A 15,016-nucleotide genomic window follows, 5' to 3' on the forward strand; every position below is an offset into this window, starting at 1 on the left:
CCAGCTTTAGCTCTGAGGCCTCGCTGCTGAAAACATAGATACAATGTTGAGGTCTGAGCCCGGCTGAATGGAAGCCCTTTTCTGGGGTTTTGTTTAGCTTCTTATTTGCAACATAGTATATAGTTGCTTAGACTTGCAGCTGAGAGGCTGGCAAGTGAGGCGGCGAACGTTGGAGGGAACGTTGGAGTCCTCAGCAAGCAAGCCTCCCTGCTCGCTTCAGTGCCTGGCTGCCGGCCGCCATCTTGGCTGACAGTTAATTTGCATATACTCACTGATTAGCCAATGAAAAGGGTAGCGGTCGTACGCCAATTACCATGTTTCTCTTTTATTAGTGTAGATATATATACCCCAAAGTATTTAAATTAGAAAAAAGTAAAAGTCTAAAATCAATTATCTAAAATTTTAACTTAATCTAGAAAAAGAATAATAAATTCAACCCAAAGCAAAGAAAAAGGAAACATTAAAAGTAGAAATCAAATAGGGAACAGATAACAATGTAGAATATCTATGAAATCAATGGCCAGTTATTCAAAAAGACCAATAAAAGTTTTAAAATCTCTAGTAAGTTGATATTAAAACAAATGAAAGAAAAACATGAATTTTTGATATTGGGACTGAAATAGAAGATTTTATTACAGAGTTTTACTCTCACCATTTCTTTTTCTTTCTTTCTTTCTCCTGTTTTGTTTTATTTGTTAATCCTCACCCTAGGATATTTTTCCACTAATTTTTAAAGAGAGTGGAAAGGAGAGGGAGAGACAGAGAGAAGCATCAGTGTAAGAGAGACACATTGACTGGTTGGCTCCTGCACACACCCCAACCAGGGCCGGAGAACCTGCAACCAAGGTACATGCCCTTAACCAAAATCGAACCTGGGACCCTTTAGTCCATGGGTCGATGCCCTATCCAATGAGCCAAACTGGCTAGGGCACTATTTCTTTAATCAAGATTGGTCACGAGTTTTAATCAATGCATGGGGGGGGGGAGAAGAAATGAACATAGTACAAAATTAATAGGAAGTAAAACCTTTTTAAATTGCAAAAATGAATAGAAAATTCTAAAACATTTATAACAAAGCTACCAGAACTAATAAGATCTTAGCATACTTGCAAGATTCAAGATCAATATGTAATATTGTTTCTATACACTAGCAAAGAAATTATATATTAAAATTTCAAAATATGTTTGCATAAAAAACATAAAAATAAATTAAAATAAACATAAAACTTTGGTCAAAAAACTTTTAAAAGGCAATTCTCCTAAAATTGATGTACAGACTATGATCTAATGTGAAAATGGCAATTCTACTCAAATTGATGTACAGACTATGATGTAATACAATACTCCAACAGCATTTTTGGAAAAAATTGAGGTGAATATTAAATGTATATGAAAAAATAAATGCCTAAATTAGCCACATTGATATTTTAAAAGAACAACAAAGTTTGCCTTCCTGATTTCAAAATTTACTGCAAAGCTACAATAAACAAGACACCATGACATTGCCATAAAGATACATCAATGAAATAAAAATATATCCATGCTTGTATGAACAATTCATTTTAACCAAAGTGACAGGGTAACTCAAGAGAAAAAATATATTGTTTTCAACAAATGATGCTGTAACAAGTGGCTATGTATATTGAGGAGGCAATTAATCTCAAGTGACACTTCACATGATATACAAAAATTAACTTAAAATGAGCCATATGCATAACATGGCTAAGTGGATAACAATATATGTTTTAGGAAAATAATCATGACATCATATTTGACAAAATTCTTTAGAAAGCATGCAAAAAATATACAAGAGAAATCTTAAGTCAGATTTCTTTACAGTTTGATTTTTTTTTTTTTACTCTGAAGGATACTGTTATGAGAATGTAAAGTCAAGTCATAGGGAAAAATACTTGTAAAATATATATTATTCAAAAGAATTCATATCCAAAATATATTTTTTAGAACAAGTTCTCATAGTTATTATAATTATGCAAACAATCATTTTTTAAGTGGACAAATAATTTGAAACATATTTACCAAAGAAAATATGCCAATTATAAATGCATGCATACTAGTAAAAATATTTATAATCAGGTAAGTGCTAAAATAACACAATTCAAGAAAGCAGATCAACTGTTGCTTGGGATCAGAGTGGTGGGGAGAGAATTGACCACAAAGGGTCAAAAGGGATATTTTGGGGGTGATAGAAACACTCTATATCTTGATTATGGTTACCTGACCGCACACATTTTTTTTTCAAAACTTACCTAACTTTACATTTAAAATTGGTGTTTCATTGTATATCAATTATTTTTAAAATTAATTTTTAAAATCATATAGATGTTTATTTGGCCTTTGTCACACAGGGCTATTGAGAAATGTCAAGTTAAATCTCTCTCCTTTGTTGGCAATATACCTTTTACTCTTGAACAACTGCCCAAGACAGTGATAATTATTTCACTATACTTAGCATGCCATCTGTACTCGGGAAAGCAACAAACACTACAGTGGCATGGCTGCTTAGAATGGATTAAAATTTGCTGGCCTTTTTGAAGGCTTTAGGGGGTTCTAGGATTAACAACTTCACATCCACACCTCCAGCAGTACCCCACAGAACATGGTGCTAGTTATCTTCTGTTGGATATGCTTGCACTTGTTTCTTGATTGATTGATTGATTGATTGATTGATTGATTGCTACCTCACAGGTGGAGAATCGCTAACTGGTCATTTCTCTTCTCAACCTACCTTTGCCTACAGTATATCTATTGCCATAATTTCTAGCTGTGGAAGCCACTCATTTTCATTTCAAAGTCATTATAAGATTTACCTCTTTACTTATGGAAAGAAATAGACCTTTAAGGAGGTAAATGTGTGGGTATAGAGCACCATATTAGAGAAGAGGCGTTCAGAATTTCAAAGAGAAATGGAGATAATGAAAGTATCACTGCTTCTCTTTTTCCACTATGTTTGAGATCCTAGGAGCATACACCGGAAAAAAATCTCAAATTCAAATATTTTATAATTAGGAAATGAACCTTTGGCAATTATGCATTACACAGGTGTCAGTTGCTTTAATAGAAGTGAAATCAGTCAAAATCTACATTGACTTGAATACACAGCTCTGTCAAAAATTAAAACCCGCTGTAATGAAGGACAAAACTTCCATTGTGCTGGTCCAAAATCCTCATGAAGAGGATTTATAAAATCTTGATTTCTATAGGTATTTAAGTTGAAGACTCACAATTATATTGCTACAGTTGGTTGAGTGATACTCCACACAAAAGAGGAGCTGGACTAACATTTCTTTATAATTTTTACTAAAATGACATGATCATTCCTTTTTATTTCATACTTCTTTAATTGTCAAGAGGTAAGAAACTTTTGTTTTGTTTCTGTATTCCTTTATTTTCAAAACACCAATTTTGGAGCTATGTCCTATTTAAGGAGTGGGTGAAAAAAATGGCTAAGTTTTTGCTGTGAACAAATATGCATGTCACAAAATGTAATTATACAATATAAGTGCTTACATGTAAGCAATTCATAAATGAGAGAGCATGGAGCATACCTATTGTTTGACTTGGTATAATTTTACAACATAACAAGACAAAAATATGATGAGAGAAAACATAACACATTTGGAGAGAAAACAAGTTTAACAAATGAACACATTTGGAAAAAGTCTGCAATAGAAACATGAAAGGGAGTTGATAAGTACAACTGAGAAGCACATACAACATCAGAAGCAAACAAAAAAGAATCAAATAATGTTTAGTTCTCCGTCAGAGAATAGATACATGATTTAAAACAATATGAAGAAACTTGCAAATCCTAATAAGTCAGCCAACACTTGTCTCCAAGCTGAGAAATAATTGCAAATAGCTAAGAAATCCTCATGTATTTTTATTTACTAAGGCATCACAGTTTGAACACAGGATCCTTCTTAGACCCTTAAACACTCACAGGTCTCTTTTCAGGATAAATAATGCACAAAGTAGGCTCAATCTTTCCTTTAAAGAGGAATCAATTACAGTAGAACCATAGAGTTCCAATGAGCAGACACAGCTATGAGATTCAGAGTTGGCAAGCAAATTCAAGTCATTATGTGAATATCAGGTCAAACAGAACAGGCCAGAGTTGATGAATGTTCTGTCTTTCCATTTTTCCTAAAGATTAAAGCAAACAATTGCCCATATTTATGAGCCAGAGACCTCTTTGAGAAAACCGTGATGGCTAGCAAATTTTGTCTCTGGTGCCCGTGCCCATGCGTTAATTTTACTGGTGGCCCTAGTTTCCTTCCAGGAATCGTATTTCTAAACTCCAATTTTATGAGGACTTGCTCCAAGTATCTGTTAACTAATAGATAAGGTTTTAGCATCAGAACATTACTTACTTGTTTTAACATAGTTATTATTTTTAGAGAAACCAAAATTCTCAGGCCTTGTGGCCAGAGTCCTGGTTCATTGCCAATAGGCCAGTTTAGATAATTGACACCAGAGTCAAATTTCAGTAACTATAGCTGTGGATCATGGTGGTAGAAGCATGACTCTGTAGAAGAATCCTATTTCCAGATGGGCCCAGCAGACCTGCCTTGGTCCCAGTCCACATCCAGCATCAGGTTCAGGAGCCCTAAATTATGAATGACTTATTTCTTAGACTAGAACTTATCCATGTTAAAGCAAAAAATATGCTTTAACATTATCCACCATAAGCCTGAAATAGAATATGTGGTATGAACATATCTATAATAATAAAAGCATAATATGCTAATTAGACTGGACGTCCTTCTGGACGTCCTTCCGGATGAAGCCAGGGCTGGGAGGGAAGCCCGGGTCCCAGGTGCCTGTTGGCAGCCTGAGGGAAGCCCAGGTCCTGGGTGCCAGAGGGAAGCTGGTGTCAGCAGCTGGGGGAAAGAAAGCCTACTTTTGCATGAATTTTGTGCATTGGGCCTCTAGTTTAAAATATAATACTTTGGATCTTTACTAGGTGGCCCGCCATATGTGTATATTCCATTAATAACTATTTGCATTAAAATAAAGAACCCTGGAGAAACTATGATTTACCTGCTTGGGAAATTATAATCATTATTGTTATTCATCAGATGAGTCGACTAAAGCTCTGAGAAATTACATATCTTGTACAAAATCATTTCTGGGAGCTAGGTATGTTCAGATGACCTTTTAATTATGTTTTGAAAAATGAAATTCTGAACATCTATGATAATGGTTGCCAGATAAATATAGTTTGCACAAATAAATTTAAATTTCAGAAATATGAAATAATCTGTTACTATATGTATGTACCAAGTATTGCAGAGACATACACTAAAAATATTGTCTTTTTATCCAAATTTAAAACTTAGCTTGGAGTCCTGTCTTTTTATTTACTAAATCTGGCAGTGCTACCAATGAGCCAGATATATTATCATACATTTTGCCTGCATATCAGTAGATATCATGAAAAGCTCAGAATAATTTTGACAATACATGAGAACATATTAAAAAGCAATATTTACTTGCAAAGTACTGTGCTGAAATAGAAGATATATAAGGGAAGGTCCTCTACTTCCAAGAAAGTTTATAATCTTGTCATTCAGAGAAAAATAATCCAGAGGAGGTAACAGTGAATAATAGAATAATAATAAATGAGCTAGTAAGTACTAAATTGTGGGTTTAAAAGGGAGGAAAATCAAAACAAGGCAGAGAAGAGGTAATCAAGGGCGTGGAGAGGATGAATAGCTGGAAAGTGATCCTGTCTAGGGAGAGTATTATTGTAAATTGCATCTGATTCCTTCATGTCTGAAGCATGGCAGATTTCAATAAATGTTAATACCTGTTGTTGAATGTGTGCAATGGAAGTCCAAGCTCTTCCCAAGCAGAGAGAGCAATAAAAATGTAGCCATAAAGTAAAGAATAATGAGCCCTAGCTGGTTTGGCTCGGTGGATAGAGCATTGGTCTACAGACTGAAAGGTCCCAAGTTCAATTCTAGTCAAGGGCACATGCCTGGGTTGTGGGCTCGGTCCCCAATAGGGGGCCTCCAGGAGGCAGCCGATCAATAATTCTCTCTCAACATTGATGTTTCTATCTCTCTCTCCCTCTCCCTTCCTCTCTGAAATCAATACAAATATATTTAAAAATAAAAAAGAAAAGAAAAGAATAATGAATACCTATAAGAGAAGGCAGTGATGTACAGATAAGAAGACAATTTCGAATAAAGTAGAAGAGTTGTTCTTAAAGTGTTGTCCCAAAATAACAGTATCAGCATCACCTAGGAATTTATTAGAACTAAAAATTATCCAGCTTCACTCAAAAACATACTCAACCAGAATCATTCATTATTTTAAAAGCCCTCAGTGATTGTGATGAGTAGTGATATTTAATAACCACTGAAGTCGAGTTTGTAAAGGCATCTTCCTTCTCCTATCAATCAGGACAGCTGGGGTAGAAAATGTCTACAAAGGGTGGATTTCCAATATCAACTACAAAGTTTACAGATATAAAGACAATATCCAGACAATGAATCGCCCCAAACCTCTGATTTCTCCTTGAAACCATTCAAAGTCCCTGCTAGGTAGCGGAACAGTCTTAATGACTAGGAGACCAACATTCTTGATCAGATTCTAATATTATAAATTCTGCTCCTGGAGTCATTAACTCCCACTTTCCAGACCAAAGTAATCATTTTGTTTTTACAACAGTTACCTACTTGGCTTACTATTATTAAAATATAGTAAATCTCAGTTGATTTAACTAAAACATAATGCAGAAGGTCTTGAGAAAGTTTCTGATAAACTTTATGATTTTCAAATAGAACTTAATAAGCACCTGAATGGGATATTTAACTGTTAATGTAAAGTTTTAGGTCAGGTAGTGGTGAATAATAATAATAGCTAGTACTTAGTGATGGCTGTAAATCAGATTCTCTTTGGAGCACCATGTATTCATAATCTCAGTGAATCTATACAAACTCCTTATAGGGAAAACTTATCCCCACTTTTATATGATAAAACTGAGGCATACAGAAATTACATAGTTTGCTTGAATTCATAAAACTACTAGTGGGAGAGCAATGTTTAGAGCTCGGGAAAATTTGCCTGCAGAGCCCAAGCTCATAACCATGACAATGGTCTACTTGCTATGTTTGAGCAAGAGCTCACCATTAACAATTCTGTGGGGTCACTTGATAAATACTACCTAAATTATAGAAAGACATTTGCTTCTCAAAGGAAAAAGATCATTATGATATAATTAGGCAGAGGACTATATCAGTTGAAATTTGAGAAATTTTGTAATTATCTATCAAAATTAGTGTTAAAAGGAGATACATTTTTAATGTAAAAAAGACAAAAATACAGTGTAATTTGAAATAGTGTGATTACAATAATTAGTCTTTTAAAATTTTGAAGCACTCTATGCAAATTAATTTTCAAAATATAATTTTCAAAATGTTATAAATTGAAACCATCTGTAATGGGAATCTTTTTCAATCAGGTCAAAGACACACACACACATACACATAAAAATATAGTTTTTTCTATCCCAGAAGATATTAAATATAAATTAGACTTTCTATTGTTCAGAGTTGACATTATAAATATTTGTTCTTGTTCTGTAAGGTGTTACAAATGTTGGCCAATGTAAGGTGTATCTGCCTAGTAATAAACTGTATTTTCTTCATAGTTCTTCATATACATTAGGCTTAAGATTAGAGAAGTAGACTGAGGTCACATCAAAGAGTGCTGTTTTAAATATTGAACTTTGAATTTTATTTAACATGTAACAACATTAGCAGTTTATATTTTAAATCATGAGCTGTATAATAAAGGGTGAATTTTAGGAAGTGAAATGTATATGATAGATGGAAAAGGAGAAAATAGGCACGGAAATGAATTGTGAGGTCACTAAAATCGCCCAGATGAGAAGCATTAGAGGTTTAAATTAGAGTGTTTCAAAAGGAGTTTGAAGGAGGAGTCAGAAATAAGGGGTATTACAGTTTCAGAATTAAGAGCAGGTGAGAATGAGAGAAAGGTAGAAGCTAGGGATGATTGTGAGCCTTTAAGCCTTTAGTCAGCGGTTCTCAACTTGTGGGTCGTGACCCCTTTGGCGGTCGAAGGACCCTTTCACAGGGGTCGCCTAAGACCATCCTGCATATCAGATATTTACATTACGATTCATAGCAGTAGCAACATTACAGTTATGAAGTAGCAACGAAAATAATTTTATGGTTGGGTCACAACATGAGGAACTGTATTTAAAGGGCCAGAAGGTTGAGAACCACTGCTTTAGGTGATGTGTGGAAAATGAAACGGTTAATGAGAAACACTGAAATCTCTCCAGCCACCTCCACCATGGTAATCACTACTCTGACAACTGTTTCTACTTCTGGAAATGGCAAGATGAGATGAGATTCCTCTGAGGTCCCTTCAAGCTCTCGAATTCCATAATATTATAAAAATATATTTGAAATTAAAAGTAACTGGGACAATTTACCAGAAATATAATGAATATATAGACATAGGCATTGGCACTAGGTTGGAAAATGTCCCTTTGTCGATGTTAACATAGTATTTATCAGCATGCACTTACAGAAAATAATCCTAAGTATGAGAAAATTGAATCAATTCTTGTTCTTATGTCCCTTTCAGCAATTTGATGAGCCCTCACTTGCTGGCAACAAGTGCATCACTTTTATGTTACTCAGCATGAATAACTTTGTAGGGTTTATGTTTTATATTTGGGCAATAACCTTGAGAATCCTAGCTGCCCTTCATCTTGAAGAAGTGAAGAAAACACTGAAGTAGCAACCCACAACTCCCACTGCATGGCAATAAAAGCTTTTCTGCTAATTTCCTTGAAGAATAACTTAAATGTACTCTTTCCTTTGCACATCTGTTGGGCAATGGAGTCTTTAAAATCAGTGATTCAAATAATGAATATAGTTCAGAGAAAAGGATCTGGCTGAAAGTCAAGATGTACCAAAGTATTGTTCTTTTCTAATCATTCAATGTCCTGCTGCTTGACTTCCTAAATTCACTTTAAAATTTACATAATAGAGAAATGAAAACTTGGAGAATACACACATATCTTTTTTTCACTGAAATAGAATGAAATCCCAGGTATGAGGCCAAGCTTTCCAATGGGCCACCATTTATCACCTTTGTTCTATAACTGTCATTTTCTCCCTCTTCAAACAACTCTAAAAACTCCTTGCTAGAGCAAGTTTTCTTTTACTATATGGCCTAAGATTTGTTGGTATTTTCTTCTTTCCAAGCAGACCTTCTATGAATCCTTGTTGGACGTCAATGTCCCTCAGAACCTGATCCTACTTAAATAATGTATATTTACCTTATTTTGATTTGGGTACAACTCCTGTTCCATCAACACAGGCCATTCTCTACTACCTGTACATTTCTCTATGCTCCTCCTTAGGCCTGGAGTGACTCCTCCCCGCTCCTCCTCCCTAAAATCTACAGGTTTTAGAAGTGCCACTTGAGATTCCCCTTTTCTATGATCCCTTCTCTGTTCCACACTGATATTCATCTTCTTAGGAATTCTACTGAATGTCTGATAAATGTACTTAGGCTTAACTCGTCCATTTGTTTCACCACTTTAGCTCTGTATTTTCAAGATTTTTTTTTCTTTGCAACAATAGGAAATAGATCATCTTTTTTTATTCTATAATTTCAGTCACTATTTGGCCAAGTGATGGGGACACATTATAATGCCTTTATTGGTTTTATGGGGGTCTTTTGTGTGTTTATTTAAGGATAATTAAGTTTGGAGTGTTAAGCCAGGTCTTATCACACAGAACTTTGTATGTCGTATTTAGGGATTAGTATTTTATCTTATATGTACTAGTAATATGTGATGGTTAGAGGGAGTCACTAGGAGATGTCTTTTTTGTTTTTTGTTTTACATTGTATTTTTAGGCATTTAAATTATTTCTTTTTTTCTTTTTTTTAAATATATTTTATTGATTTTTTAGAGAGAGGAAGGGAGAGGGATAGAGAGCTAGAAACATCGATGAGAGAGAAACATCGACCAGCTGCCTCCTGCACACTCCCCACTGGGGATGTGCCCGCAACCAAGGTACATGCCCTTGACTGGAATAGAACCTGGGACCCTTGAGTCCGCAGGCCGATGCTCTATCCGCTGAGCCAAACCAGTTAGGGATATTTCTTTTTTTCTATTAAATAATATTATGATAAATATTCTCATAGCTAAATATTTTGTTCACATAATTATTTCTCAAGGTAAATTTTTCCCCCTTAAGGCCTCTGTATTTCAAATTTCTCATCTCTAAATTGAGATAAAGTGGTTCATAATATATAGAGTTACCATAAGAACAATATGTGTAAAGTATTTAGAACAATGTCTGGCCTGTTGAAGCACTATGAAAGTGTAAATTATTTTTTTTCACCTTTACCCTAACTCCCCTTCTCTTTGTTAACCATCAGCTATAACTATGAGTCTGTTTCTGGTTTTTGTTTTATTTTTTTAGATTTCACATATAAGTGAAAAAATATGATATTTGTCTTTCTCTGTTTCACTTAGCACAATACCCTTAGGGTCCACCCCTATTGTCACAGGTGGCAAGATTTCATTCTTTTTTATTGCTGAGAAATATTTTATAATAATGTTATATATTATGTTTTATATATCACATATTCTTTACGCATTTACTCATATTCATTGATGGACACCTAGGTTGATTTCATATCTTGGCTAGTGTAAGCAATGCTGCAAAAAACATAAGAGTATTATATATATTTTTTTTTCAAATTATAGTTTCTGTTTTCTTTAAATAAATGCACATAAATGAAATTGCTGAGTCATATGGCAGCTCTATTTTTAATTTTTTGAGGAACCTTCATATTGTTTTCCATAGTGACTGCACCAATTTATAATCCTACCAACAGTGTAAGAGAGTTCCCCATTCTACCCAACATTTATTTGTTGATTTTTTATGGTATCTCCTTGTAGTTTGATTTCTATTTCCTTGCTGATTAATGATGTTGAGCATCTTTGTGTGTGTGTGTGTGTGTGTGTGTGTGTTAGGCATTTGTATGTCCTCTGTGGAGAAATGCAGGTCTTCTGTCCTTTTTTTTTTTTTTTTTGATTTGTATTTGGATTGATTTAACCCCTTATTGAATGTATTGTTTGCAAATATCTTCTCCCATTTAGTAGGTTGTTTATTTTTTATTTGTTAACAGTTTCCTTTGTTGTATACAAAATTTTTTAGTTTGAAATAGTCCCGTTTGTTTTGTTTTGTTTTCTTTTGTTGCCCTTACCTGAGGAGATATATCCAAGAAGATAATGCTGAGAGCAATGTCAAAGAGTTTACTCCCTATGTTTTCTTTCAGGAGTTTATAGTTTCAGGTCTTACATTTATGTCTTTAATTCATTTTGAGCTTATTTTTATATACGATGTAAGAAAGTAATTCAATTTTATTATTTTCATATATCTTTCCAGTTTTTTCAACACCACTTTTTAAAAATTATTCTTTATTGTTGAAAGTATTACATATGTTCCCCTTTCCCCCCTATTGACCTCATTCAGCTCGCCCCACCCCCCTAGCCCGAGGTCAGACAATAGGGTGCCAACACCACTTACTGAAGAAATTGTCTTTATCTTGTATATCTTTGTTGTAGATTAGTTGATCATATAAATGTGGATTTTTCCCCGGGCTCTCTATTTTATTCCATTGATCTATGTGTCTGTTTTTTTATGCCAGTACAATGTTATTTTAATTATTGTAGCTTTGTAGTATAGTTTTAAATTGAGGAGAGTAATACTTCCCACTGTTCTTTCTCAAAGTTTCTTTAGCTATTTTGGGTCAGTTGCAGTTTCATATTAATTTTAGAATTAGTTGTTCTAGTTCAGAGAAAAATAGCATTGGCATTTTAATAGGGATTGCATTGAACCTATATATTGCTTTAGGTAATAAGGGCATTTTAGCAATATAAACCCTTTTAATCTATGAGTATGGTATATCCTTTGGTTTACTTGTATCTTCTTTAATTTCTTCAATGTCTTATAGTTTTCAGTGTACATGTCTTTCACCTCTTTGGTTAAATTTATTCCTGGTGTTTTATTTTTTTGATGCAATTGTAAATGGAAGTGTTTTCTTAATTTCTCCTGGACATTCATTACTGGTTTATAGAAACACAACAGATTTATATATACAACAGATTTTGTATCCTAAAATTTTACTGAATTAATTTATTGTGGTTCTTAAAAACTTTCATGTTTGGTATAATAATTGAGGTCAGTAGCATCTACCCAAAGTATGTGTGTTTGTTTGTTTAATGGCTTGATTTAAATTACAGTCATTGTGTTCATGTTCAAAAGACACTGAAATACCTACTATGTTTTAAACATTGTAATAACTATATAGTCCAATATACTGCTACAACCTACAACCCTGGCCTGTGGGACTCAGTTGGTTGGGCACCATCCTGTGCACTGAGGGGGTGCAGGTTTGATTCCCTGTCAGGGCACCTTTCCTGGGTTGTGGGCTTGATCTGAGTCAAGGGTGTGTAGGGGGCAGCTGATTGATGTTTCACTCTCAAATGGATGTTTTACTCTCTTTTCTGTTCTCTTCTCTCTCTGGAAATCAATACAGATTATTAAAAAAAAAATGGATGCCCTATCTTATGTGGTAGTTGAGTGTCTTCCCATGCACTGAAAGGTCCCTGGTTTGATTCCCAGACAGGGCACATGCCCAGGTTGCAGGCTGGATCCCCAGTAGGGGGCATACAGGAGGCAGCCGATGGATATTTCTCTCTGACATCAATGTTTCTCTCGCTCTCTCCCTCTCCCTTCCTCTCTTTCTAAAATCAATAAAAATATACTAAAAAGAAAAGTGCTGATGGAAAAAAACAAAATAAAATCATACATTTAAAAATACCAATAAACATGTCCTCGGGTGAGGATTAAAAGATTAAATTTTAAAAAGAGAGAGAAATATAAAGCTACAAAATAAACCACCAGAAAAGCTCAGTGATATACAATGATAAGCATTTATTTCTCTATCACACATGTCTACAGATCTCAGGTTCAAATGACCTAGGCTAGGCTTAACTGGGTTTGACTGAGCTCCCGGTATCACTGATTACCCTTGGATTAGGAGCAATGCAAGGTGGTTCTCTGATGGCAAAAGACAAGAGGAAAATAATAGCAAAATAGCAAAAAGTCAACCATACAAGTACATTCCAAGAGTTTCCTGATATCATGTCCATTAATTTTATGTCGGTCAAAGCAAGTGATTATATATGTATATATAGCCAGCTACCAGAACGACCAGAGACCAGAACACCAGGGCCCCTGCCCCAGGCTGGCCCCGCCCCCTGGGGAGCAGTAAGGAGCGCCCCTAGGCAACGCCATAGGGTGTGAGTTTGATGGGGGAAAGTCAAAGAAATAGAGGGGAAGGGCTTAAGGACCTGCAGGGTTGGGGTGGTCGACCCAGAGTAGGTTTGGAGTGTGCTGGGGAAGGAAGAGGAAGATGTCATTGGAAAAGGCTCAGCACAGTACCTTCCTCCTTGCGAACCAGGACAGCGCCAGCTGGGGACTGAATGGGTGGTTGTTTCATGAGTGCGCTTGGGACCGACATGTTCATGGCAGCGGCAGGACTCCCAAAACTTCACTGATTCCAATAGTAAACAGCTATCAATGCCAAAACAGAAAAATCCTCTCCAATTAGAGGCCTGGACTTGACATTTGAGCCCTGGACTCATTTGAGGGAAGGAAACACCACTTAAGGAGAAGCTAGAAAAACCAGAAGTGTGTGACCAGAGGATTGTGGGATTGTGGAGGATGCCTGGGCGCCTAGAGGATTGTGGGATTGTGGAGAACACCTGGGCGCCTGTGGCTAGAATGTGAGCCTGCTATTGTGCATGTACATAGTCAGCCCTATAGTCCTCAGTCTCACAGTATTTGAATGTGACTTCTGGCAGGAAATTATTTCTATTGAGGTTTGCTTATCCCTTGCAGCGAGGAAGATCAGAATTAAAGGTTTCGTTTGTTACCTTGGTTTGAAGTGGAGGACAAGAGCCGCGAGTACGGCCAGCTCTAGGAGTACACATGCACCTCCCAGGAACTGCCGATGAAGCCACCGCCATCGAAGCCTTCAATGAAACCATCAAGAACTTCCAAGAGCCGGGCCAGACTCAAGAGAAGTGCAGCCAGGAGTATCCGGAGCGCTTCCGGCGTGAGGGCAATGACAAAGAGATGCAGAAGATCCTGCTGAACTCAGAACGGCTCAAGTCTGGCATCATCCGCATGAAGCTGGAACAGGAGCTGCGGACACAGGCCTTGGACAACTGGGAGATCGATAAGCGTGTGAACAGCCTGAAGCCAGACCTCATGCAGCTGCGCAAGATCCGAGAAAGGCTCCCGGCAGAAGAAAATTAATGAGTGGTTGGGAATCACAAATGAGACTGAAGACCAGTATGCACTGATGGAGGCTGAGGATGACCTCCCCCACCTTGAGGAAGAACCTGGTATGTGGGCAAGATCAACCTCATGCAGGCTGAGGAAATGCTGAACGGCAAGTGGGAAGGTACCTTCACATCCGTGAGAGCAGCCAGCGGGGCTGCGGTGCCTGCTCGGTGGTGGTGGACGGCGATACCCAGCACTGTGTCATCTACCGCATGGCCACTGGCTTGGGTTTTGCGGAGCCCTACAACCTGTACGGGTCTCTGAAGGAGCTGGTGCTGCATGACCAGCACACCTCCCTCGTGCAACACAAGGATGCACTTACTGTCACACTGGCACATCCCGTGTGAGCCCAGGGCTCCGGGCTCCCCCGCAACAGCCTGCTGACTCATACAGAGCAGGACTCCATCTTTCTGTCTGTCTCTCTTCTTTGTGAATCTTTCTCTCTCAATCTCTCTCTTGCTTTCTCTGGGTCTTTCTCTTCCTGTCACTCTTTCAATCCCCTTTCTGTCCTCTCTGTCTCTCTTAGTCTCTGTACCTCTAAGTCTCTGTTAGAGGAGCATACCTCCTCCACCCCATGC

At 36.6% G+C, this 15,016-nt stretch overlaps 1 pseudogene; it reads left to right on the forward strand.

Annotated features, from left to right (window-relative positions):
- The window catches only part of LOC102238975, a 42,022-nt pseudogene that overhangs the window by 24,900 nt on the left and 2,106 nt on the right, over nucleotides 1–15,016 (forward strand).

This window comes from Myotis brandtii, unplaced genomic scaffold, assembly GCF_000412655.1.
Source record: "Myotis brandtii unplaced genomic scaffold, ASM41265v1 scaffold850, whole genome shotgun sequence".
Taxonomy (NCBI): Eukaryota; Metazoa; Chordata; class Mammalia; order Chiroptera; family Vespertilionidae; genus Myotis; species Myotis brandtii.